Source organism: Nannospalax galili, unplaced genomic scaffold, assembly GCF_000622305.1.
Source record: "Nannospalax galili isolate Female #2095 unplaced genomic scaffold, S.galili_v1.0 scaffold406, whole genome shotgun sequence".
Lineage (NCBI taxonomy): Eukaryota > Metazoa > Chordata > Mammalia > Rodentia > Spalacidae > Nannospalax > Nannospalax galili.
In genome coordinates, this window is record NW_008357033.1 from 5,043,362 (window position 1) to 5,069,610 (window position 26,249).

Genomic DNA, 26,249 nt, shown 5'->3' on the forward strand with positions numbered 1-26,249 from the left:
CATTAACACGTGTGCTTCAGTGGAGTTTTCACTAGAATCACCTGGGCTCATGGCTACACACTGCCTGTCTGTTTACAAATTATCTCCTTGTGACAGTATACTGTTTCAACCTCACAAAGCCTCACGAGTTAGATATCAACCCTCCTCCCATGGTGCAGATAAAGAAATGGCTCAAAAGTACATGATCTGCCCAAGGTCACCCAGCTAAAGGACCTCAGAACTAAAACTTGAACCATGCTCATCAACACACCAAATCTCCATGAGTCATTTGAACAGACCCTGCTTCTTTCTGTAAGGACATCACACTCATTAAAATTATCTACCCGATGCATGGAAATTTTGCTTTGAGAGTAAAACTGTGAATGTAATAGTCACTTTCCTGGACCCAATTATCAGTTGTTGGTCATCAGGTCTGCAGTTTATTTAGCAAAATAAAAGCTCACTTCTTCTCAAGCTCCTTGTGAATGGGTCCCTGCCCGATCTCTGGCCCTATCTCCTCCTTATTTCCCCTCTGAGCACCAAGTACAGGACAAAGTCTGGGGTCTGGATGTGTCATTTGAGCCCCTTAAATAGGCTTATACTCTTCTCTAGCTATATTCCCCTCCATACTGGTCTCCAGGCTTCCCTCAAGCTCCTGTTATTCCTTAGCACTTCCCATCCCTGGCCCCAGCACTCTCCACCCACCCCACATTCTCCTTTTAACTGTGGTCTCTTCTTCCCAGGGAGACAGAGTTAAGGAGTTTCACCCTCTTCAGTGGTACTCCTATACTAGGCAGCTGTGCTCCCTGCCTGGATTCTCTGGGTCCTCAATGGTAGCCAGGGACCATGGGTGGGTGGCATTGCTGCCATCAACCTTTGCCCTCAGTTTTACTCAGTGTGAGGACCTGCACAGAGTGGTACCACTCTGAGAGGCTCTGCATGATGGCTGAGCTCCCAAATCCATGTGCAATGGACTTTTATTCTAGGACCATAGTGACATGAGATTACCTTTGCCCCTTGGTGTTGAGGGTGGAACTCAGGGCTTTGTAACTTGCTAAACATTTCTCTACCCCAGCCAGGCCACATTTTAGGTGAAGCCTTGGCCACCAGCCTCTAAGAATATTTATTCCACCATGTCTGGGTGCATGATATGTGCCAGGCCTGAGCAAAAAAAGCAGATAGAGTCTGGATTCTCAAGGGGCTTTGTCACATGGGAGGTTAGACAGTCTTCAAGAATTCTAGTAAGCACAGGAGATCATTCAAGAGCAGTGTGTACCATACAATGTGGCTGGGAGGGGACAATGCAGATTTCAAAGGGCTTCTCACAGGAGGAGACATGGGTACCTCAAAGCCACAGAGTCCAGGGCAAGGTGGGACAGATAAGATAGATGTGGCCTCCCACATATCTCTGGGTTCTGGGTTCTGTTTGCTTTTTTGCTTAGTTGAGCAGTAGATGGGTTCTATGCAAGGCAGCAGTGGGTGGCTCCTGAAGAAATGCTCCCAGACAGTGGAGAGGCCAGCAGGTGGGGGTGATCTACAGTGAGCCAGTAGGGGTCCAAGATGCTGGAGAGTAAGCAGAAAAGCCATCACAGCCCCCACCAGAGCCTCTGCTGAGACAGTGCAATGTCAGAAAAAGATATCTCCCTCCTGTCTCTAGGTATAACTTCCCAGGCTCTGGGACAACTCCTGCTCTGCAGAGATGGGATACAGGGCCCTCAGTCTCCCCAAGTCAGAGGGCCAGGGCAGCCTACTGAGCCCCAGCACTGCATAGTTAATTAAAATGGAATCACAGAGAGTACTCTGGGGTAAAACAAAAGGCCCTTTCACAGCAGGAACTGGCTCCCCTTACAAGGATTTACTCTCAAGCCTCTGGTTTCAAACTCCAGGCTCAGGGCAGATTGGGTTCCCCAGCAGTAGAATCTGTGGCCACAACAGCTCTGGCTCACTGGATACTCTACCCTTTGTTTCTCTGTGTGGCGGGGTTGGAGTGGGAGGTGGGAGCATGAACTAAAATGAGGGATGACCATGGGGAGCGGAGGCCAGTCAGAAGTCTAGATGAAGTGAGGGGCAGGGCCTAGTCGAGGGGTCCAAGGAGAGAGTCGGGGGGGCTGCAATGTGACTCATCCTGTAGTTGAGGACTTCAAGACCCCTTCCCTGGACTCCAGCAACATCCCCAGACTCCAAGTCCTGGAAACACTCTGAGCTGCTCTGGAAAGGAGATACCAGGCCCTCAGGGTGCCAGAAGGCATCCCCTTGTGAGCACTGGCACTTGTGAGCAAGACTCTTTGATATAGGGGTGGGGGAGCCCAAGTGCTGAGTCTGGAAGAGGGCAGGGAGAGTGACCACTGTCTCTAGACAGAAAAGGGAACAATGGGTCCACAACTCCAGAGGCGGTGGCTGGAGCTAGCTTAGAAGCAAGTGCATGTGAGAGCAGTCAGAACTTGCACAGACCAGAGTCAAGTTGGTTGTGTCTGTGCTCAAGGCCTATAACCAGGAACCCTATCTGGCTGGTTTCTAGCCCAGGCTCTGATGCTAAGATTGCACACCAAAGAAGGCCTCTAAGAGGAAGCCTAACAGAACAAGAGCCTGAGGGCTCTGCCCCAGGCTGTGAGACCCTACCCTCTCTGGACCTGTTTCCTGATCTGTTAAATGAAGGTCAGAACTTGCAGCCCTGACCGCGGAGTCACACTGAATCAGCAAGTCTCTAATATCCTTTCAATGTAACATCCACTTCAGTGTTCATGGTGAATCCGGCTCCCCCTCCAGATGCTCTTTACCCACCAAAGTCTATCGGGAAGGTCCTCTTGCAGACAAAAAGGGACATTCGTACACAAGGCTGCCTGCCTTCACCGCTCACCAAGGGCAGTAGGGAAGCCCACAGGGCCCTACCCCAGACATTGATCAGAGCCCAGGCTGGGAGGAGCCACCCCAGCTCCCTCAGCCAGACTTTCTTCCTTGTGCCCCTGTGGATAGGGGATCTGCCTGTTTTTCTTCATTTCACCACAGTTAAGCCTGTTCATAGGCACATAACTCATTAATATGGGATTAAAGGGATTCCGGGCAACTGCTCCCTAAGGTGCCCCGGGCTAACCTGAGGTCAAGCTGTACAGGCAGGCCGAGAAGCACTGGGGGTTGGGGAAAGGCTCATCTGACAGTTCTTCCCCTGCCTGGGTCTGCCCTCCTGCCCTCACCAAGGGGGTGCACTGGAAGCATTCTCAGTTCTTGGGTCCTGAACGTGGCCTGTTCTAGAATCTAGCTGATTGCCACTCTCTTCCATTTGGTTTGTTCTAGAAGGATTACAAGGCCACTGCCAACTGTGGCTTCCTACAAAGCCTGACTCCAGACTGTGGACTCAGATGATTTGCTTACCTCTGTAACTGCAGTTACAAAATGCTCTGGCGAGCCTTTTGCCCCATAGTACATACAGGCCTCTACTGAGATAGTATAGTCCCAGTTCCAGGGAGGAAAGGAACCCAGGACAAAACTGTCTCTAGTATCTCCCATACTTGTTGGCTTTCCCCTGGATGCCAGAAGCAACGCAGTCCCTGAACAGCACCGAATCCCAGCATATCCCTTTCTTCCTTTGCATTGGTTTTTCTGTAGCGCTTCTATTTATAACAAGTAGTATTATATTCTATTAAGCATCATGAAGAATTAAAGAGATGCTAGGCGCATGCCTGTAATACCAATACTTGGGAGCCTGAGGCAGGAAGATCACCATGAGTTTGAGGCTAACCTGGCTATTACCTAGAAAGACCCTGTCTCAAAACACAAACAAAAGCAAACGACAGATTTTAAAAGATAACAGAATCAAGCCAAATGGAGAACTGATGAAGACAAGAGTAAGTAGGTTGGGCTGGTGGTGTAGCTCAGCAGCAGAGCACTTAACAACAATGTGAGAGGCCCTGGGTTCATCCCCAATACCGGGAAAATAGCTACATGAATAGCCAAGTGGGGACCAGTGTGGGTTCTGAAGACATGGTGGGAAGGAAGTCACTGGCACTGGAGGAATTGACACCTTCTGCAGGTCAACACAGAATTTGACCCAGGTGAGCTGGTGGCAAAGCTGGGAGGTGGCCCAGGCCACATCTGGCAGCTATCACCCCTGCACTGCCCCTCTTTGTTCTGAGGGTTGCAGGGTCTCCACTTCTCATCTCTCTTTTGCCTACCTCCCTCAGCTCCTTGTGCCCTCGTAATCTGTTTCAAGGATAAGGGTCAGAGCCACCGCCTCAGTGAGTCCCATTGTAAGATGTACTGCAGAGCTATACCGGGTGGCCACTGGGGGCTCTGGCCCTCTTTTGCTGAGTGACCCTCTAGGCTCATCTTCCCTGGGCCTACCTTCTTTCTTCTGTAAGAAAGTGACAGGGGCTGGGGATGTGGCTTAGTTTGTAGAGTGCTTGCCTAGCATGCATGAAACCCTGTTTTCCATCCCCAGCACTGCATGAACTGGGCACGGTGGTGTGCATCTATCATCCCAGCACTTGGGAGGTGAACACAGGATGATCAGAAGTTCAAGAGTCATCTTCAGATATACAGAGGGCTTGTGATCAGTCTGGGTTATATGAAACCCTGTCTCAAAAGACCAAAAAAAGAGTAACAATTACTCTATCCTGGGCACTAGAGTGAGGCTTACAAGAGCCAAAGCCTCTAAAATGCCCATCCCAGAGCTTGGTATATCCCCCATATAATGAGAATATGTTCATTTCTAATGGAATGCATGGGTTTCTAAAAGGAGTCTCCATGTATAATGGTTAATTCTGATTGTCAGCGTAGTTGGATTAAGACCATCTAGCAGGCATGTTCAACCCACAGCTCATGGGCCATAGGTTAGCTATGGATGCAACCCAACACAGAATTGTGAACTTACTTACAGCATTATAAGGTCTTTTGTAACTTAATTTTATGGTTCTTGTGAATTTTCATAGAGGATGATGTCATACCTCAATGTCAAAAGGTTGGACACTCCTGAAGGCATTAGTGAGTGATACCATTAGGATGGAGTTACAGAATAAATAAAAAAAGAGAAAGGAAAAATCCATCTGAGCCCCGCATTCATCTCTGTCTGCTTCCTGATCTGTCCAGATGTGAATGAGCAGACCCACATCCCCACCATCATGATGGACTGTACCCTCCAACCATGAGCCAAACAAACCCTCCTTAAGTTGCTTCTTGTTGGGTATCGAGTCACAGTCATTAGAAAAGTAACCAAGACTCCACTCTTCTTCTACAAAGGCTCCCCAGTCTCCACTCCTCAATGCACTCATGTACTTCCAACTGTGTTAATGCGCTCTTGTTTGTTCACGGGCTCACCTCTCCCCTGAACAAGAGCCACTCCGTATGTTTAGCTCTATTGTACAGCACACTCCTGCCTTCAGGAAACTGTTGATGGGTGAAGAGGCAGGTGCTAAGAGATGGAGATGAGGGCCACACAGTAACAGCATCTGTGTCAGGCTGCCATACGTTACATGTCGTAGCCACTTAGGGCTCAGCAGAGCCCAGCTGGGTGCTGTGATTATCCCAGGTCACACTGGAGAGACTGAGTCTGGGGCCTGGGGCAGGGATCTGATGTGGAAGCTGGCCTGCTCACCACCCTGGGATCACAGCTTTGCTGTCCCTCTATTAGGTACAAAGTCACTTTTTGTTTTCAGATGACATGTCACTGTACAGAGGGGCCAGGCTGGCAGAAAACAGGGAACCAGGGCAAGGGCAACTTCTATTGTGAGAAGTAATGGACAGGCAGAGCCCCCTGTGCTCTTGGGCCAAGGCATCAGGGGCACCTGAGCAACATCAGCACTGGCTGCTGTTTCCAGTGGAGAAATCTTAGGTTCAAATCCAGGCTCTGTATGCCACACTCTTCAGCCCTCTGAGCCTGTTACCTCTTCTATAAAATGGATTGACAGACCCATCTTCAAAGTGAATGTTACTTGAAAGGAGATGATGATATCCTGGCCTGTGTTTAGTTGGTAATAGCAACTTGCAGAGCCCTTGAGCGAAGCCACAATCTATCATCCTGTCTGCAGATGCTTGGTTACTATCTGGCTAGGTGGAGGAGCAGGCCAGGATTAAGACCCTTGCTGGTCATCATGGTGAAACTGGAAAGGCAACACTTAAGCCCTCTTGGCTGCATGAAGCTGAAGGGTCAGTTTTCTGCCTGTCATAAACTCTGGAAGCCAGTCTGAATCTTGGGAACTTGTGAGTAGGGAATGCAGTGTGGGAGCATCCCAGGCATGCTCATCTGTGCCAGGTGGCAAACATGTCTGTTCTTACAACAGTGAGATGGAGCATCTGTGTGTGCATGTGTGTTTGTACACACTGCATTTAATATAAGACACTTGCTCAGGGTCACCCTTGCCTTCTTGAGAAGCTTGTACTCCAGGGCCAGGCACATAGTAGGTGCTCAACATACACATATACACATGCATATACACACAATGTGCACACACAGATGTGCACACACACCTCCATGCGTATACCAACAGACATGTACATATACATAGTTGCAGAAGCATACACACACACACACATACATGCACACACACCCTCTGCTTTTCCATCAGTCTTTGTTTGAACAAACAATTTGGAAACTCGTGTATGAATGTCATACTGTTTTCCATGTTGTCTATTCAACATCACCTCAAGTGTGACCCTGGCCTTGCAGTGGGTGGAAGAGAGAAGGAGGACAGTCAGGTAAGAACCTGGTTTGGTCACATATGTAACCCTGGCCAGGAACTTTACCGTTCTGATCTCCTGTGTGAGCACTGAATGAGCCTGGCAGAGGAGAGCCCAGCACAGAGCTCTGCAAAAGGGAGCTGTTTGGTCTGACTTATGCTACTGGAGAGTCCCACAAAGCCGGCAGCCTCATCTCTCAACTGCGTCTCCCACCTCTCTGCCATTTTTCTAGTTCTCCCAGTCCCAAGGTCTCTTCTAAAACCAAATAGAGCCCTTGAACATCCTGGGGAGGAGACAGGTGACTGAGGCTGGACCAGCCAGCTTTGGCTCCCCTCATACTCTCCTGCCAACCTGCCAGACTCTCTGGCACCTGTCAGGATCTGAGGCCACCTTCACTGAGTAATAAGTACACAGGCCCTGCACTGCCAGCCTGCCACAGCATACAAACTCACTGCTAAAAAAATGCTGATAGTGGGCACACAGTACCCTTTTCTATATCTGCCCATATACTACTCATGCCTGGCAGTGAGGTGGAGTGCCGTCTTACTGTGGCTGTCAGCTGATGCCACCTTCAGTGACCATTCAGGAATGTACCAGGAATATGGTGCTAGGAAGGAGACAGACTTGCCATTAATACAGCAAGCCCAGGGGTATGCCACGGGGCCTGCAAGGACAAGGCACCAAAGGGGTCTTCAGGATGTTGCCATCTAGAAGCCATGCCCCTGGAGTGGCCAGACCTAGCTTCCCCACCTCTGTACCCTTATCTGTTCCTCCTCCTGGGTCCCCATTAACCCTGAGAAACCCCTCACCAACCAGGGCCCCACTATTCACTGAGACCACCCAGACTTATCCTCACCACCGACTCTTGCCACTCATGTTCAGGCAGGACAGAGCTGCCTGTCTCTTCACCTCCTGACTCTACTGCCCTGTTCCTCATGGATGTGGAGGCACAGACTTCTCTCTGGGGAGGCCTCCCCCTGTGTCTTTACTCCCCTCATATAGCAGTTTCTATGAACCACAGTGGAACACACAAAATCAACTGCCATAAAATCTGCTGTGCCTCTGACCTGCTGTCAGGACGGAGCCCAAACATCTTCATCTGACATCAGTGGCTGTTTGTGGAGCAGCCCTGTCAGTCATTCTGCAGCCTTCTTAGGTCTGCCCAGCCTGTCACCCTACACTGTCACAATCTGTGTCCCCATATATCTTTATGTCACTTGTACAACATCTTGGTTTCCTATTGTTCTCCCCTGACAAACTCCTACTCATCTTTCAAGACCTAATAGGTCCTCCTCTGTAAATCTTCTCTAGCACTGTGAAGTCCAGCCAGCCTCTGGGGTGACCCTCTTCTATCACACATCGTACCCAGCAGTAGTTATTTAAACAGTCATCCTCCTAGCAAGACCAAGGCAGGGGGCTGTTCTGGGTACAGGCTGTGTGCAGATCTTTCTTAAGTCTCTTGATGCCTTGAAAGGAGCCTGGCCAGCCTTAGGAACTCAGTAAACATCTGGCAAAGAATGAAGGAAGCTCGGGTCTTTCGGAGAAGTCCTATAACCTTGCTTTGGGTCGAAGCCAAGAGCAGCCTTCCTTCCCTGGAACTCTGGGCACCTCTGGTTTGGGAAGAGCCAAGTCCTGGGCTGCTTCGCAGAATCCCCAGGAACAAGCTCTCAACAGCTTCCTCCTCCAATCCCAACAGCAGGAGCACTCATACCAGCATAAGGCAGCTGTGTTTCTGGGAGTCCTGGAGCCCCTGAGGTTTCTCAGCCCTTTACTTACCCTCTACAGTGTGTTCTGGGCCAGCCTGCCCAGGCCAGCTGTCTATCCCCCGTCTCTGAGTCTCCGGCCTAGGGGTCTGAAGGACCTGGGGCTGTGAGCTCTGGCTGCTGGTGGCAGAGGCACTCGGAGCTGCTGCAGAGCCTATAGCCACCCCCACCTGGGACTGCGGCTCTAGCAGCCTCCAGGAACCTCGCCTCCCTCCCTGCATCCATCAGTTCTGCCTCTGCAACCTCTGTGGTGGCTAGGCTGCCGTGGAGTGTTGTTCCAAGTGTAGGAAAAGAAAAAGCCTGAGAAATCATCTAACAAAAGCCCTCAAAGGGACAGCAGACCACTGTCACCAGACATAATGGAGTATGCTTGCAGAGGGTCAATTTCAACAGCCAGCCCCTCCTTCAACTGGGACGTGGGTCTTGATGACACTGGGCCAGTGCAACTCCCTGTGACTGCAGTATCTTTGGGTGGGTAGCTTGGGGCTGAGTGAACAGAGCTGTCACAGCAAGAGGCTGGAGGACCTGCAGTGGCCTGCACTGATCTGTAGGAGGCTGGCTTTTTGGCTTGACACAGAAGAACCCTGTCCTATGGGTCAGACTTTAGAGACAGAGCTCAGTCAGTCCCCGTCACACTGGGCCACCTCTGATGTCGCATGGTCCATAGCCTGTCAATGGGCTTACCACAGTTCTGGAAAAATGGGATTCAATCAGCCACCCTGACTCAGTCTCCCCACAACCACCTTTTCTTTCTGGACTTTTTGTATATACACAACAGGAAAAACATACCTAGTATGTGGGTGTGTGCTTGTATCGATTTCCTCCATCCTGCTCCAGCATTGAGCACAGTTTGGTAGTTGCTTTCCTGGAGCCCAGAGCACACACACCTTCACTGGGCCTTGACAGTCAGCTGACCCTGGCACCCCCAAAAGCCTCCATTCACTTGGCTTACTTGAGGGGAAAGCCTAATTTGTGGCATTTCCCATTGGGGCCTTTCCAGTATTTGAAGTCAAGGAATTCCTAAAATGGTGTGGATATGCCTCACGTGGGAGGGCACCGGGCTCTGGGTCTTGCAGATGATGGGGCCAGGTGAAGGGCCAGGGCAGAGGAGGGAACCTGCTGGGACTGACTTTGGGTGAGTAATGACAATCTTGGGACCCAGGCTGTGGTCCTAGGGCCTGGCCTCCCAGCCCATCTCCTGCTTTTTGTGAAGTAGTCCTGGTGGTCACTTGGCCACTGAGCCCCAGTGGGCTGCAGTGAAGCACAGAGCAATGTCAGACCCTCTGTGCTAGTCCTGGCTGAACCTGGTGCACCAAGTTCTGGCTGAGTACTGAGACAGAGAAGCTACTTGGGACACACAGATCTGATGTTCTCTCTCCTTACAATCTTTTTCCAAGGTCCCCAAGGGGATGAAGATCTAGGTAAGGAGGTTCCAGAAAGCTGTGAAATATTACCACAGCCAGGAACCAGGCAGGCCTGTGAGCCATGGTTCTAGAAGATAGCATGGAGCCCCTGGGAGAGCAAACTGATCCTGGTTTTTGAAGAACTGGCCCTACAGCTGCCAGAAAAAGATGGCAAATGCAGGATGGGTCCATGTTCCCTGACTGGTATACTTCTCACCTATAACTTACAGGCATTGCTAGACCCAGACCCCCAGTGCAACCTTCCAACCACTCAAAGCATTGGACACAGATGTGGCAGGCTATTTTACCCTCATTCTTCTAGATTCTTCTCATTCCCATTCCCGAGCTTCTGGCCTGTGACTAAATCACAACATGTTCACTGCATGAGGAGAGAGAAACAACTGGCAGTGAGCATCCAGGTTCAGTAACTGACTTGACACATTCTGCACGGTGGTCCCCTCCTCTCCCATGAAGCTACTTGGCTAAGGTTACTGTGGCCCCATCTGGCCACATCCAGGAGTCACTGCTTGGGCCTTCCATGGAGCACTTGCTTAGAGATCCCTCCCGCCTCTCCAGCTGCCCATTTTCCTCCAACCACCTGCAGCTCCAGGCACAGTCACCTGCTCCTTCCTCCCCCGCTCCCTAGCTGCCCTCACTTCCGGAGGCCTGGCCTCCGGTGCTGTGTTTCCTGTACACTCTGGTCCTGGTTTCTCCCTGAGCTCCAGACTCTTTCATCCACCTGCACCCCATCCCCACATCTGCACTCTAATGTCTCACAAACACCAGGAAGTTCTCATGTACCCAGCCTGGCCCTCCACTTTCCCATATAACATAGTCCCTCTATTTCAAGGCTTCTGTGGCTCTTAGTGAATTACTCCCCCTACCCCACCCCACATCCATCATGCTACACAGAAAGATGATGCACCAGCTTCTGTCCCTGGGTCCTGGGAGGGAGTCTAAAGCCCTGTAGTTTCCCAGTGATAAGTGTCCTTTGCTGTCATAAACCCCACAGATCACAGTCAAGTTTATCCTGAGACACATGAGACTTGTAATGGGAACCAAGTACTGAAACAGATGTGTAGAGAGGAAGGTTAGAGCTCAGAGCCAGCCAGCTTCTCAAGGTGGAGAGTTCCATCTCAGGTTGGCATTGTGACACCCTCATGAAAACTCAGGACAGGAAAGCTCCAAGTAGTCTTGGTTGTAGACCACATCCATGTCCTGGGAGGGGAATGTGCCCAACACCACGGGGACTGGCATGGGCAGTGGCTTCAGCGCCCACTTGGATCTCACCCTGTGTGTCGCCACCCAGCTGGACTTATCTCTGATAATGACTCAGCAGTATGAGGACCCTTCCCTGCATTCTGTGAGCTGTTCCACTCAATTATCTCCACAGAAGGGGCTGTGGGAACCCCTGAATTCATCAAAAGTGCAACAGCTTCGGGACTCCACTTGTGGGTGGCATCTAAGTGGGAACTTAACTAACTTTGAGCTTGAGGGCCTATGCTAGCTTCTGGCAGATAGCCTTGGAAGGAAACTGAGGGACACTAGTCAGCACCAGAGTCAGCACTCTGAATCACCCTTGTCCCTACCCTTCCCTCTTCCCTCATACTGAGTATCAGTACATGTACCATCAGCTCCATCCTTCCAGTGGTTCAGAACATGGTCACTTCTACCTCCTCTGTCCTGGTCTGGTCATCATTATCTCTTGTGGGTATGTCTGCAGCATCTCTCTCCCTGGTCTCTTGTTTCTGTCCAGAGCCTGCTATGAACTGTACAGACAGCCCTGAGGTGGTTGTCACCCCAGGATTCCCTGGTGGTTATCCTGGGTCCTTCTCCACCCACCTCTTCAGCTTCATTGCCACTGTTCCTCTGGGACTTGCCCCTTCAGCATCCTGGCATTCTGATATTCCCCGGCCAACCTGTACTTCAGCCTGTTTTGGGGTTTGGTGTTTCCTTTTGATCAAGTGCTTTTCTGGATCCTCATGACCCAACCTCTGAGAAACCCATCTGACCACCTCACATAAGACAGCCTTTTCCTACCTAGCTTGTCGGGACCTCTCACCCCCTGTATTCTCCTGGACAGCCCCCCATGCCTGCCCCATGAGGGTTCATTTGCTCATGATCTGTCTCCCTCCAGTAGAAGGCCAGCTCCCTGAGGACAGGACCTCCTTGAGAGCAGGCCTGCCTTATCACCACCCCTGGCCTTCCCATGTGACTCACTGTGTCTTGGTTGAATGAATCAACAATAACTGCTAGCTGCTAGGAAAGGCAACTTATAAGTGACTTGATGCCCTGGACAGTGTTCTGCCTTCCAGTTACTTACTATAAAGATTTATTTATACAAATGTAAAAGGACTTACAGAAGGGCTGGATGGTTTTAGTACTCGGGGAGTGCTTTGTGAGTAGATAACATGGAAGCCAGGGCAGCTCATTTCATACGTCATTTGCTGCAAAAGCTACTGACTGAGTGATTCATGGTAGAAATGGAATTTGGAAAAAGATAATGAATGTGGGGGTGCTAACTTGAGTTTTTGCCTTATTTCTTCATTTCCTGGTGTGTGTGCACGACCTCTGGTGAGGGGCACCCTCTCCATGGGTCTCAGTTTTGTGGCTTTGCTGTTTATTGGATAGAAAGCTGGTATGACCTCTTGAGCTATGTCCCTAAGGTCCTGTAAAGGACCTAAAGAGGTGGTCCCAACAGGCTCTCAGTTTGCTCCTCTGCTCAGTCTACTGGGGACAGGAAGTCCCAAGACACTTGGTCAAGACACAAAGAGCCACGAAAAAAAATGCCTCTCCAGGAATATGGTCAATTTCCAGGCTGCCAGAACAGTGGCTAGGATAGATTTTGAGTTAGAAGAGGACACTTAAAATTTGTCATGTGTCATGGGGACAATTTTTCTGTCAACTGCCAACTGCCACCCCCACTCCATGTGCAGGATCAATAGGAGACTATTAGTATGAGGGTCTGAACTGGAACCAAAGCATACCTATTTTCTTTATAAAGTGCACAGCCTTAGACATTTTTTTAGAGCAACAGAGAATGACTAATACAACTGCTCTATTCCTTCTCTCTGGCATTGATTTTATAAATCAGAATCACTTTTGAGTTGGCATGAAGAAAAATTATTCTTTAAGTCTGAGTTTTAACATTTGGGGACCACTGTAAGTATTTATTATCTTTAATGTCAATGCTTTTTACCTCAAAGTGCTTCTGAATTCTGTATGTAATAAAATGAATTTTTTCATGCTGGATAATTCTGCTCTAGCTTTGAGCAGCCCCCCTTCATGTGATGGGCTTAGTTGAGGACAGTCACATTGCTGTTTCTGGTCTTGCTGGACAGGCTGGGGTCAGCCAGGTGCAGGAATGGCTGGGTGCCTGTGCCATATCTGGTAGGGGCCTCTCACCTCCCTCCCACGTCTACTCCAAGATCAGGGCTTCTCTTCCAAAAAAAATGGCCACACCTCACAGGACAGGCCACTTCTGCTATGTACTGAATGTGTCCCTTCAGTTCACTCACAGGAGCCCCGACCTCCTGTACCCCAGAATGTGCCTGTGCACAGGAGGTTCCTAGACTTAAGATAGCTCAACTTCTGATTTTCCCTTTTTATGGTGGCTAAAAGTGATACATATTTGCTAGAAACTGTGCTTCTGGTTTTGAACTTGGGCTTCTTCCAGAGCTAGCCTTGTGTGGCAGTCTCTCTGGTTATACAAGGCAGGGCAATGAGTCCAGGAACCCTGTGATCAGAGGGGGACCACTGACCGTGCAGCAGGCATACTGCAACCTAGGCAAGGCTGCTGGGTCAGTGAGGTGTGCAGGTGGTTTCTCAATGATGTGGGTCTATCAGGATGGAACCCTACTGTAAATCATCTCATCTGGAGACAGAGGAGGCTGAATTAAAATGATAAAATCTATCCGTTGACTTTATAGACATACACAGGTGCCAAGGATCTGAATGCAACTGATTATGACTAGTAATAATCAGATACATATAGATTAGAGACGCATGTGCTAACATCTCAGTGTTACTATCAAAAACAAGTCTTTCTGTAAGAAACAGTGTATTTTAAAATGAAATGGAGATCTTTTTTAAAGGTTAAAAACTCATTTGGTTTTCTGTCTTAAAGGGCTTACACTGAGTTCAATATTGTATAACTGTGTTAATTCAACAGCGAGCCTAAAAATTTTATAGCCACTTTGGAAAGAGATGTATCTTTGCTCTGGAAACTGTTATTGAGTATGTTAAAACTGTAATGAAATACTTCTTCTAAAAAATTTAAAAAATATTTAAAAAAATTATATGGAGCAGGTGGACCCTAATCCAATCTGACCCATGCTTAAAGAAGAGAACTCAACTCCAAAATAACCAAGAAAGACCACAGGCAGACATGGGAGAGGGTGCCTGTGCACGCCGTGAACAGAGTCCTCAGAAAAAACAAAATCTGCCACACCTTGACCCTTCCACCCCTTAAACCTGGATTTCCAGTCTCTGAAGTTTTGAGAAAAGAAACTCCTGTTGCTCAAGCCGGCCTCACTATGGTGTGGCCCAAGACACCCACACAACCATCCTAGTCAGTGCCCTCAGAGACACAACTCTGGAGATAGAATGGAGACCATGGGACTAGTGTTGGCTTCTCTCTCTCTCTCTCTCTCTCTCTCTCTCTCTCTCTCTCTCTCTATCTCTCTCTCTCTCTCTCTCTCTCTCTCTCTCTCTCTCTCTCTATCTCTCCTTCCTTCTTTTTATCTTTTTTTCTTTCTTTTTTGAAGATTTTTGAGAAAAAGAACACTTTGGCAGGAAAAGGAGGCGTGTGGGCACTTTTCTTACACAGTGGACTATAAGAATGCCCCCACATTCCCACAGGCCAGGCAGACACATCTGAGCTACAGCTGCTCTGTATGTGGACAGAGTGACCTGTCACCATGGGAAACAGCACCACCTCAAAGCACCTGTGATGCATCTCCACAGCCCCCTCCTCCTCCTCCCCACTCCCTTCTTTTTTTTCTGCTCTTTCTACCCTATATATTTACAAAAATAGTCAGAATTCATTTTGGCAAACTGCCTCTCTCCTTAACTCTGAAATATGAAGGTGTTTCCTACATTATCAAAGGTTCTTCTCAAGCAATTTTCAATGGCTGCTTTCCAGAATCTTCCACATCTGCAGGTGGCTCAGGAGAGGCCCCAATCTGCCCTACTTGGGCAAGCACTTGTTTCTATTTTTTGATTGCTATAAACACACCCTGATAAACATCCTCCTGCCTAAATCTTTGTACATTTCTTAGGCAGTTTTCTCTGGGCAGGTTTCTTGGAAGTGGAATTACTAGTTATGAGTTACTGACATTTTGAAAGAGGAAATGTTAAAGTCTTTAAAACTTTCTAGTCTGTTATGGCACTTTAAGGGGTGTATATGTGCTGGGTATAACTACTTTTGACCACATACATTAAAAGCAACTGTGGTATAACTTTAAATATCTTCCAAAGAGAAAAGAAAAAGGGAAAAGAAGGAAAACTGGGTTATCTGTCTGTTGTTAGGATGAGAAAATGGCTTCCATGGCTGCCGGGAATGAGGGTGTCCTTCATGTGAGAACCCCAGGAAGGGAAGAGGAGAGGCAGGAACAGGGGCAGAGGGGTGATATGACTGTATTTTTGACACTGTGGAGTGGGGAGCCTTTTACCAGAAGGAGAAACTGAGGCACAAAGTAGAGCCACTCACATCTTGGGAAGGGAGCAGTCCAAGGAACAATCCAGGTCTGATCGGCTCTAAACCCAGGGGTTCACACATTACCCACACTGCCCTGGGGCAGGACCCATGGGTACTAGTCTCTACTTCGGGCCCTAGGAGTTGGGCAGGTGACATCTCCAGGATGCTCCTGACCATCACAGGGGCTTGCTCTGCCTTCCCAACTCACCAGCATACTGAAGCTCTGTTGTGCCAGGATGGAGAGGATGAGGATTGTTCAGTGTCTGGGGAGGGTGACATAGCTGTGTGACAGATAGAGGAGGGTACCCTGACAGGATGTGTCCCCAAGACAAAGGCAGAAGGGAAACTACACACCCCTCAACATGTTCCTGGACAGAAGCAGGGGAAACAGAGGCAAGCTTTCTTGATTTCCCATTGTCAGGAAGGATGAAGCTACCTTCCCAGGGAAAAAAAGGTCTGTGAGGTCAGGCAGGCATAGTCTAATCTTGCTTCCTCTTACATGACTTCAGGCTTGGAGTGACTCAGACTCCTGCCTTAGTCTTCTCCCCTGCAGGGTACACCCATATCCCACTTTGTCTTCAGAGTAAGCTGACATGAGATTCATTTCACATCCTCCGAGGAAGAAGCAAGCAAATCCCAGTCCATTAGCTGTACACCTTGCCATCCCGGACCCAAACCTAAGTCCAAACCAGGTCCTCTGGGTGCTCAAGAACAGTCATGCCCTGGGTCTTCAAACAGCCACCAAGTCAGAGCAGGTGGAGCCTTCCCCACCATCCTCTCCTTTGTCAAGGCCTCCCAGCCACCATGGCCTTGCCACTCATTGAGGTCCACTTGCTGGACCCATTTCTACAACACACACTGGTGCCCTGGCTTCCTAGCCCACCACAGACAGTGTTTGGAAAGAAACTCTAAGTTCATACATGTAGGCGTCAAGAATCTTGACAAACGGAAGCCACCCAAGGCAAGATGGAGAGACAGGAAATTGGCTCAACTTTCAGTTTTCAGACCACCTTCCACAATCTCTCTCCTGGCACAAGATCTGGGAAGGGGCCAGGTTGCCGGGTGGTTCACTGTACACACACATGTACACACACACACACAGTTCGTGTTTCTCAATCAAGGCCGTTATCAGTGCTGACATGTGCACATAGTTTCAAACAGGATTCTAAACATCACAGGTGAACTGGGGGCCGCTGCTCACACTCACCAGTCTCCTCTGTTGCAGACAGTCCACACTCTGAGGGTAGCGAATCCTGTGAAGAAATAAAATCAGAAGGACTTATCAGGGGGTTTGGATTTTCCACACCACAGACTAGCAGCCAGGGGTTCAGATCTGGCTGGCATGTATTTAAATTTTTTTAGACATTTATTTCATTTGTGTGTGTATGATGTATGTGTTTGCCCACGCACACATACCGTATTGCACAAGTGGAGGTCAGAGGACAACTTGTGGGGGTTGGTTAACTCCTTCCACCATGTGGGTCCTGGGGATTGAACTCAGGTTGTCAGGTTTGGCATCAATGCTGAGTCATGTCACCATCCCACATGTTTAAAATTTAGTTTGTGGCCCAATCCTGGTGTGGAGATACTGAGAGATTTCATGCAGAAGTTGGGTTTTCTGACCCTTTGTGATAGATGAGGATCTCTGTGCCAGAGGGATAGTACCCAGTTGGAGTGATGCCAGGCTGTCCCTTCTCTTCCCACAGAGGCTCCTGGTCTCTGCTATGTGGCTTTGAAGGTGCTGGAGTTTGCAACCCCATCACAGGTCTGATGCTGTGACCTGCAGAGTCCAGGTGCCCCCTCTCTCAGGGTCCCCTCTTCACCCTTCCTTCTGCTGGATCCATCCGGATCTGGGAACCCAGATTTCATAAGAGAGAGGGCCAGGCCTGTCCCCCGAGAGATGAAGGGTCAGAAGGATGTGCAAAGCCTGGCTCTCCCCAGAGACACTGAGACAGTCAGGGTCCTCGAGCCACTGTGTCCTCTGGGGAAGGGTGAGTGGAGAAACTCTTTGTGCAGGTGTGGGCAGGAGCAGGGAAACTTCCCAGGAAGGGCCACTCCCCAGCACGAGTAAATGTGGGGCCTCCTTTCCTGGTGTTCTTTGTTTGGATGGGGTGGGGAGAAGTGAATGGGTTCCAGACTGAAGCCCAGACATCTGACAGCTGCTATCACTTGTCAGATAGGCTCCTGGCCTCAGGTGACCCTGAGAAAAGGAGACTGCACACCTGGGGTCTCCTCCCTCTTTACATCTTTTTAGAGCTCCCCTAGCAAAGCCAGCAGGAAGAGAAAGAGAGTGGGAGTTTATGAAGCAGCCCACCCAGGCCATTTCTTGGGGCACATGGCAGACCTGGGTGGGGGGGGGTGCCAGATATCTGTCCCTGCAGCCCTGCTTCCTTATTCTCTTTTCCCCGCCAGGGACACACCCTCCAGGTCCAACATTCTGGGTAACTACGCTCTACACTACCTAAAGCCAGGTTCCACTGAGGAACCATGTGTCAGCACTGGACACTTGGACCCTTTTGGCTCCGCTGGTGGCTGAGCCTGCATTATCTTCTCTGCTCTTCAGCTTCCCTTCCCCGCCCACCCAGCACCTGGGGCCCTCCAGTTCCCTTCCTTCCCTGCTGCCTCTCTACCTTTCTCCTTCCTCTTACCCTTGAGCCTGGCCAGACCTTTCCTGGAAAAGCAGCGGGGCCCAAGTTCACAGAGATCTAGGCACAGAGTCACGTGGAACTCAAGGCCTCATGGTGGACACAGCTGTCACAGGCTAGCATGGGCAGCCTTGAGTACCCTCCCCAGAGTTCTGGGAAAACCATGGGCAGAGAGCAGGTAGCCACATGCCAGGCCTCATAGAACAGAGCCCATTTCCCCAGCAGTTGATTTTCACACTGGGGAAACTGAGGATAAGGTCAGGCATTGTAGTGGCCAGGAAGCAGGTGAGCCAAGGGTCTGTTTGCTTACAGGAAGTCCCACTCCCAGTGGCTAGGGACAGGTTTGCATCACCCAAAGCAACTGGACCAGTAAGGCTGCACTGACAGCGAGGCTGAGCCCAAGTCTGAGTTCACACATGGGCCTCACCCTGACCCTCAGGCAGCTACGGCTGATCTTCCCATGCTACAAATGGGGAGGTGGGTCTCAGAGAAGCTGTATAGTGTGCCCAGACATGGCAGGACAGTCCTGCAGCAGAAGACACAGCCACAACAGACATAGCATAGCTGGAAGCCAACTGTCCACCCCACGCCAGCCCTGCACCTGGTCCTCACACACAGTGCTCCAAGTTCCACTGGAAGAAGCCCTAACCATGCAGCCGCTTGGATGCCCCCAACACTGGCTCCGTACCGAAACTCTGTAGGGATTCACAAGGTGCAGTGGGACATTTCAGTCCATGAGTATCATGTGAGATCAGATGGGTCATTGGTGCCCCATCACCTTAGAGTCTAGTTCATCATTTCTCTGTGCTGGAAACACTTACCATCCTCTCTGCTGTCTGCTGTCAATCACTTGACTCCCTGTAGAACTTTGGGAATTATTTCTTCTACCCATCAGCACCCCTTTGCCCATCAAGATTCAGTTCTTGTCAATGAAGCTCCCTCAGGCAACAGAGGGTCAGGACCACAAAATATCACAAATGGCCAAAACGCAGAGAATAAGAGTTGGCAGAGTGTGGGTTATTGAGCAAGACTCCTAAGTTGAGGTCCACCCATCCAGGGCTCAGGGACAATTGTGGAAGAGGGGCCAGAAAGATTGTAAGAGCCAGGGAGGGGGTGCATGACCATACGGAAATGGTTCTATAGATGCCTGGGACCCTTCTCATACAAACCTACAGCAATGGTGTCAGCATGCACAAGATCCATGCTTAGTTGAAGAGTTATTGGAAGCTGATTACTGCTGGGTGAGGAAGAGCAGGTCTTCTTGAAGGGAGAGACTCTAGATAGGCTGACTAAACTACAGTGGATAAACTTGCACTGAGGGACATCTCAGGACACTAACTTTATGTAATAGGCCTTAACACAAATGACAGAATGTATGAACTTCAGTGGGGGATAAGGGAGGATGCCAAACAGGAAGTGGGAAGGGAGCATAAAGATGATTTTATGGGTGAAATGAACAAAAATTCAATAAAAAATAATTTTTTAAAAAAAGATCTTGTCTCCTTGGGTACTGGAGAATGGCTCAGCAGTTAAGAGCTCTGGCTGCTCTTGCAGAGAACTGGGATGTGGTTCCCAGCACCAACATGGCAGTTCCCAGCTGCTTGTAACTCCAGCTCCAGGGGAATCTGACTCCCTCTTCTGGCTTCATTGAGCACTGTACACATGTGATTCACATGTGCTCATGCAGATTCACACATATACACAAATATCAGATCCTGTTTCTTCTTGTCCCATTGTCCTCCACCCTCCTCAGGCTCACTACTATTGTAAGATCAACATTTTTAGCTTTCACATATAACTAAGAACACACAACACAGTATTTATCCCTCTGCCTAACTTGATTCACTCGACCTAATGTTCTCCAGTTCCATCCACTTTACCATGGGTGACAGGAATCTCATTCTTTTTCTTAAGGCTGAATAGTAGTCTATCCACATGTTCTAGTTTGTTTCTCCATTGCTGTGACAAAATACTCTGACCAATACCAACTTGGGGAGGAAAGGGTTTATTCAGCTTACATCTCCCAGGTCACAGTTCATCAGGGAACTCAGGGCAGGAACCTAGAGACAGCAGCTGGAGCACAGGCCATGGAAGAATGCTGCTTATGGGCTTGCTCTTCTGGCCCTCACTCAACCTGCTTTCTTATACAACACAGGCCCAACTGCCCAGGGGTAGCACAACCCACAGTGGCCTGGGCCCTCCCACATCACTCAGTAATCAAGAAGATGTCCCACAGACATGGCCACAGGCTAGTTCAACAGAGGCAATTCCCCAATTGAGGCTCCCTCAACCCAGGTGTGTCAAGTTGGCACTATCTAGCACACCACATACTCCTTTCCTGACCTTTTATGGGCCTTTACCATGGCAAGCAGAAAGATGAAGTTGGCCATATGTTCTGCCCGTTAGCCTTCCCATAATGCTTTACATGTCTCCCCATGCTCCACTGGCCTACCTGCACCCACTTGAGGCCCAAGCTCATGGGGATTGGGGTATTGTCCCTAGGCTGTGGGCAACCAGGCCCAGTTCACAGTGCTGCTCTGTCTTCCTCAGCGAGGACCGAGATGAAAGATTGATGAGTGATCTGTTTTAGCTGGTGAATTTTTCATTATAAAGGAAAGGAGACCCCGTCCCTCAGCCCAGCCCAGAGCCTTGGGGACAGTAGTTCTTTGGTGTCATCTCTGTTATGTAATCATCCTCACTGACCATGGCCATGAACCTACAACTACACTTTTCTGTCCACAGATAAAGACAAGGGCTGGGATGGGAGTCACTGGGAACCAGTCACCCATCCCACCCCCCAGCATGGACAGTTCTGGAATGACCTGAGGAGTAGAGTCAGGTTCCAGCATGCGGTAGTGGGGATGGAAATCTGAGGTTGTCACAGCTGTCAGCTCATACTCCATGCCTTTCTGACAGGTGAACCTTGTCACCCAGATCCCCGTACAGTCAACCAGCAGGGGCAGGGGACAGCCTCAGGGCACAGGTCCAGCTCGGGCCTTGACTTCAGCCTGTGGGGACCAGGCCTTGGGGCAGCTGAGTTGCTGCTGTTGAGAAGCAGGGTGCCTGTGGGACGAGGTGGGATGCAGGAGGACCATTGTCATAGTGACCCAGGAAGAGAAAGTGGGGCAGGGCTACAGGTCTGGCCTCATCATATATTGGCTTTGTTTCTAAGCAAGTATTTTCTCCCCTGAGCCACCCTCAGAGGCACAGACAGTGCTGCAGAGCCCATGGGCTGGGCCAGAGGCTCTGAGGAAGGCACTGACTGCTGGGGGAGGGGTAACCCTGCTCTTTGGTGGCTCAGTGGCCACCAGGGATCTCACTAAGTGGAAAACCCTCAGGGTAGAGTGGGGCAAGAGGACAATGGATCACACAGCAGTCAGCTGAATTCTTGGGTAGCTGGAGAAGGCAGGGTGGACTAGAGGTAGCTTCTTGGAAGAGGGGTTCAAGAAGACACACCTCCAAGCATCTCTACCCTACCCTTTGCAAATCCATGGGACTAAAACAGGGAGGTGACAGGGTTCTAGTGTGCACTTAAAGTGATGAAGTGTTAGCTGATGTTCATGGGCCCCCAGGTCTTAGCAGGAGCTCTGCCTCCTCTGGAAAGTTCTCCAGAATTGCTTCAGCTCATGTGCATCCCATTTCTTTGCATGCCAGTAGTACCCAGGCCTGATTGGTACTCCCTAAACAGCCTGTTTCCGGGAACCCTGTATCCTCATTTCCGGGCTGCTTTCTGCTTCTTGTAGGGAAATGCTTGTCTCTCTGGCTTGAGTTCTCTGTCTGTGGGTGGGCTACATTCAAGTCCCCCAGAATGAGTTCTGAGGGGCACTAGTCTCTTGGGCTCTCTAAACCAGACACCAAGGGAAGAAACACTTAGGGGTGCTGTTTCACACTGGACCTTCTGCCCCTTTTGTTGTCTCCACAAGGGAATGAAGACATGCAGGCTCTGGTCTGACCCTACCTGACCGATGCCAGCTTGCTTTCACCTGACCTAGCCTTCCCCACACCAACTTGATCTCAGGATTTCTTTTGAAGTCACCTAGCAGTCCTTGGACCACACTTTGAGGAATGGGGCTCCACTGATGTCTCAGGCACCTGCCTGCTCTGCCCATAAGAATCTGAGGTGTGGAATTCCACCCCCTCTGGATAACTTCCAGAATGTCCCTGCTTCATTTCTGGCTGAGGTGTGAGTGTGCCCCTCTCCAAGTCTCTCCATCACAACACCACCACCCCCACATTGCAATCTGAGGGGTGTCTCCTCAGCAACAGCAGGACATGTGCTCCTTAGGAGGGACTGCTCGGGGGCACTACTGTGTTCTGGGGTGCAACAGGCTCAGTGTCCCAAACACCCAATGTGCACTCAGTAAATATCCTTGAACACTGGACAAAGTGTAAAATATATGACAAGCATGTGGCCTTGGTGTATACTGACCTCTGAATACAGAAGCTCTCTGGGCCTTGTGTGTTAAATATCAGTCCCAGAGGAATGGAAGGATGAAGGATGAACTGTGAGACGTACCACGCTGCAGCTGTTAGCTAGCAAGAAGATGTGTTCTGTAAGACACAGCCTGTCTGCCCCATCCTCAAAGCAGGCAGGACTGGGCAGGGACTGGGCAGGGATAACCTTCTCCCTACCTGGCACCCAGCAGGGGTCAAGGTCATAGGACAAAGAGGGCCCTTTTGTGTCTGAATAGAGCCATCGGTGGCTTTAGAATTTCAAACACCCTTCTGAAATCTGAACCCATCATCTTAGGGCATTTTTTTTTTTTTCAGATAAAGGATACCTTTGATACTGGCCTTGCTGCCCCAGAGTGGGGTGAGGGAGCAAAGAGGGGTTCTGGAGCCCAGCCCTGGGGTTTCTGGTTGTTCAGGGACCTGCTGTCAGGGGAGAGGAGGGTCTGCATGACATGTTGGGCAGTGGCAGGGTTAAGAAGGCCTCTCTCTCTCTCTCTCTCTCTCTCTCTCTCTCTCTTTCTGGTTAGTCTTGGCAGTACTTATGGGGCATTCAGAAAGGCCACACCTGGAGGCATGATACTCTCATGGCTTTGGGGACATGGAGTTGGGGCAACGACAGGGTCAGGGCCTCTGAGAGGGAGGGCTGCACTTGATGCCTGCAAGGCTCGGGTTCCAGTTTCTGTATTGGTTTCCCTCTGCGGTCAGGGCCCGATGCACACCCACCAGGTTGGGTTACAGAATCCACTCTACTGACCTGACCTCACTCGTTTGGAGGTCTCCACAGGGCCAGCTCAGGGGCATCCATCAGGCTCAGAAGACAGTAGTCAGAACAGCACCAAGGGTGCCCCCTGGGGCCTGAGTGGGCTCCTCCATACTCAGAGCTCTTTAGGTGATACATCTCCACTTTCCCCCAGTAACAGGCAGTGAACTATAGGAACCTCCCCAAGAAGGAAGTATGGACTCAGGGCGGGCTGTCCGCTGACTGTCCACTGGCTGTCTGTTGGCTGTCTGCGAGGCAGCTCCCCAGGGCCACATCACACTCTGAAGTGGAGAGTGTGACCCAACAGACAGGAAACTGTCACCCATAGCTTAAGGACCCTCACAGCTGCCTTCTTCGGTTGTTTATTCTGAGGCAGGCTCTCATATAGCCTGTGCTAGCCTTGAACTCACTACATAGCTGAGGATGAACTTTAACTTTGGATCCTCCTGTCTTTACCTCTCAAATTCTGGGATTACTATACCAAGGTCCTTAAGTTTTTTGATTGTTGTTTTCCATTTATGATTGCTGAACCATTTTCATTTGTAGTAGCAATAAAGTTTCATTCTAAAAATAAGTGCATTTTGGTAACAATGACAACAAAAAACTAACCTCATTTAGGCAAAACCATGTAGTAGTTTCAGTGCAGGTGATCTGACTGGCAGGTATGGACTGAAGTCTATGAATGACTGGGTTCTGGAAATCTGGCCTCTAGTCCAGGCTACCCACAGCTTGCGTGGGTACAGAGTCCCAGGAGTCAGGGGCTTCTGGATCTGCGCTGCCGGGGTCCTGTGTGCTCTGGGGAGGCTGCAAATGAGCCTGCTCATCTCTTAGAGTGCTACTCATGGAGTCAGAACTCTGTGACAGTCATGAAAGGGCAGCTAGATGGCTGAATAATTGGAATGGAAGTTTGATGGAGATGCAGATGGAGTAAGAAGGGAACAGGTGAATGAATGGATGGATGGATGGATGGATGGATGGATGGATGGGTAGGTGGAGATACAGAGAGCAAAAGGAATAGATGGGTAGACAAATGGATGGAGGGAGAGAGATGTGGATCAAGAAGGGATGGGTGAATGAATGGATGAATCAATCAGTGGTTGATGATAAATGGAGACACAGCTGAAAAGAAAAGATACTACATGGATGAGTGGATGTGTGGGTAGATGACTGGATGGTGGCCAGATGGAGAGACAGGTAGAGAGAGAAGATAATGGGTAGATAGGTGAATAGATGGATGAATAGAAGAGTGGATGGTAGATGGAGACATAGATGAAGTGAGAAAGGGATGGATGAATGAATAGATGGGTTGAAGAGTGTATAGGTAGATGGATGGGTGGATAGGTAGATGGATGAGTGGATAGGTAGATGGATGAGTGGATAGGTGAATGGATGGGTATATGGATGGATGAGTGGATAGGTAGATGGATGGATTAGTAGATGGGTAGATGGGTGGATGGATGGATGAGTGGATAGATAGATGAGTAGATAGATGGATGGATAAGTGGATAGGTAAATGGATGAGTAGATGGACAGATGGATGGATGAATTAGATGGATGGATGCATGAATGATATATGGAGACAATGATGAAGAGAGGAGAATGGATGGATGAGTGGAGACATGAGTGAATAAATAAGCATCTGGCTGATTACTTAGGCTCCCTTGGCTCACTTTACTTATTCTATAGCTAACAGAGATTTCTGTAAGACTAAAGAATTAATGGTGACATTTCAATGGCATGGCAGACTGGTAGACATGGCATCTTTGCCTACCCCATTCACCAGGATGGATGACATAGCCTGGGAGCTCAGAGTCTTGGTTTCTTTCTCTTTTTTTGAGACAGGATCTCCCTATATAGCCCTGGCTGGCTTGGAACTCACTGTGTAGACCAGTGAGTTGGCCTCAAATTCAGAAACCTGCCTGCTTCTGCCGCCTGAGTGCTGGGATCAAGGGCATGAACGGCTCTCTTTTTGCTTTTGCTGTTCATTCTCTGACCCAGTGCTGAGTTCAATTTCCCCATGTGTAACATAGGAGGGTGGATCAATTAAACTCAGTATTGTGTTGCTGAGAGGGACCAAGTCTCCCAAAGATGCTGGGGCTGACAGCAAGCTCTGAGCCTGCGAGCAGGGGTCCACTGGCTGCTCTATGTGGAGAGCCCCTTCTGCAGGGATGTGCAAAGGTGACTGGACACAAAGTGCCCTGGAGACAGCCCAGTCTGGGCCCCAGCTTGCCTTGTCTCTAAAATCAGCTTCTATAAAGGAGAAAGTGGTAGGGCAGGGATGAAGTCAGGCCCTCAGGCTCTAGCTGCTGTATCCCCTCACTGCAAACAACAGTGCAGAATACAGACAAACAGGAATGCAGGGCAGAGGCATCGAAGAGGGGCTCAGGGCCCAGGCTCCAGGTCAGCTCGGGCTGGATTCTTGTCCAGCCCTGCCCCTTCTGGGCTGTGTGGCCCTGGACCTACTCTGACAGTCCTTCCGAGCCTTGTTTTTCTCAATGGGAGAAGCATCACTTCTATGATAGCTTGCACCTTTGTGGTTGGGGTCAGCCAATCCTTCCAGTCTGTGAACTTCTGCTTGTTCATTAGGATTCTCCCCAGGGTGCAGCAGGGGCCGGTATTTCCCACTTATTAAGTGCTCACTGAGCACCTCCAATGTGCCAGGTCCTCCCCTGTGCTCCAGAGAAACAGTGCTGCGCTAGGCAGCCCCAGAGTCTGTCCTCAAAGAGCTTACACTCTAGTGCCCATTCAGCAAACATTCACTTAAATAAATATGAGAGGCTGTCAGATGCAGGTGGCATGAGGGCTTCTCAGGGCTCCACTTCGTCTTGGGGCAGTGCCATTAGGGAAGTGACAAGTTGGGGCCCAGGAATGCACAAACTG

The 26,249-nt window shown here is 49.8% G+C and overlaps 1 protein-coding gene across 2 annotated transcripts in view; it reads right to left on the minus strand.

Moving 5' to 3' along the window:
• Atp2b2 (ATPase plasma membrane Ca2+ transporting 2) overlaps positions 1 to 26,249 on the minus strand; it is a 361,587-nt gene that overhangs the window by 265,945 nt on the left and 69,393 nt on the right. For both annotated transcript variants that reach the window (XM_008854882.2, XM_008854881.3), the window contains exon 2: positions 16,720 to 16,765. The gene's annotated coding sequence lies outside the window, so the exon portion shown is untranslated. The remainder of the gene's footprint in view (positions 1 to 16,719; positions 16,766 to 26,249) is intronic.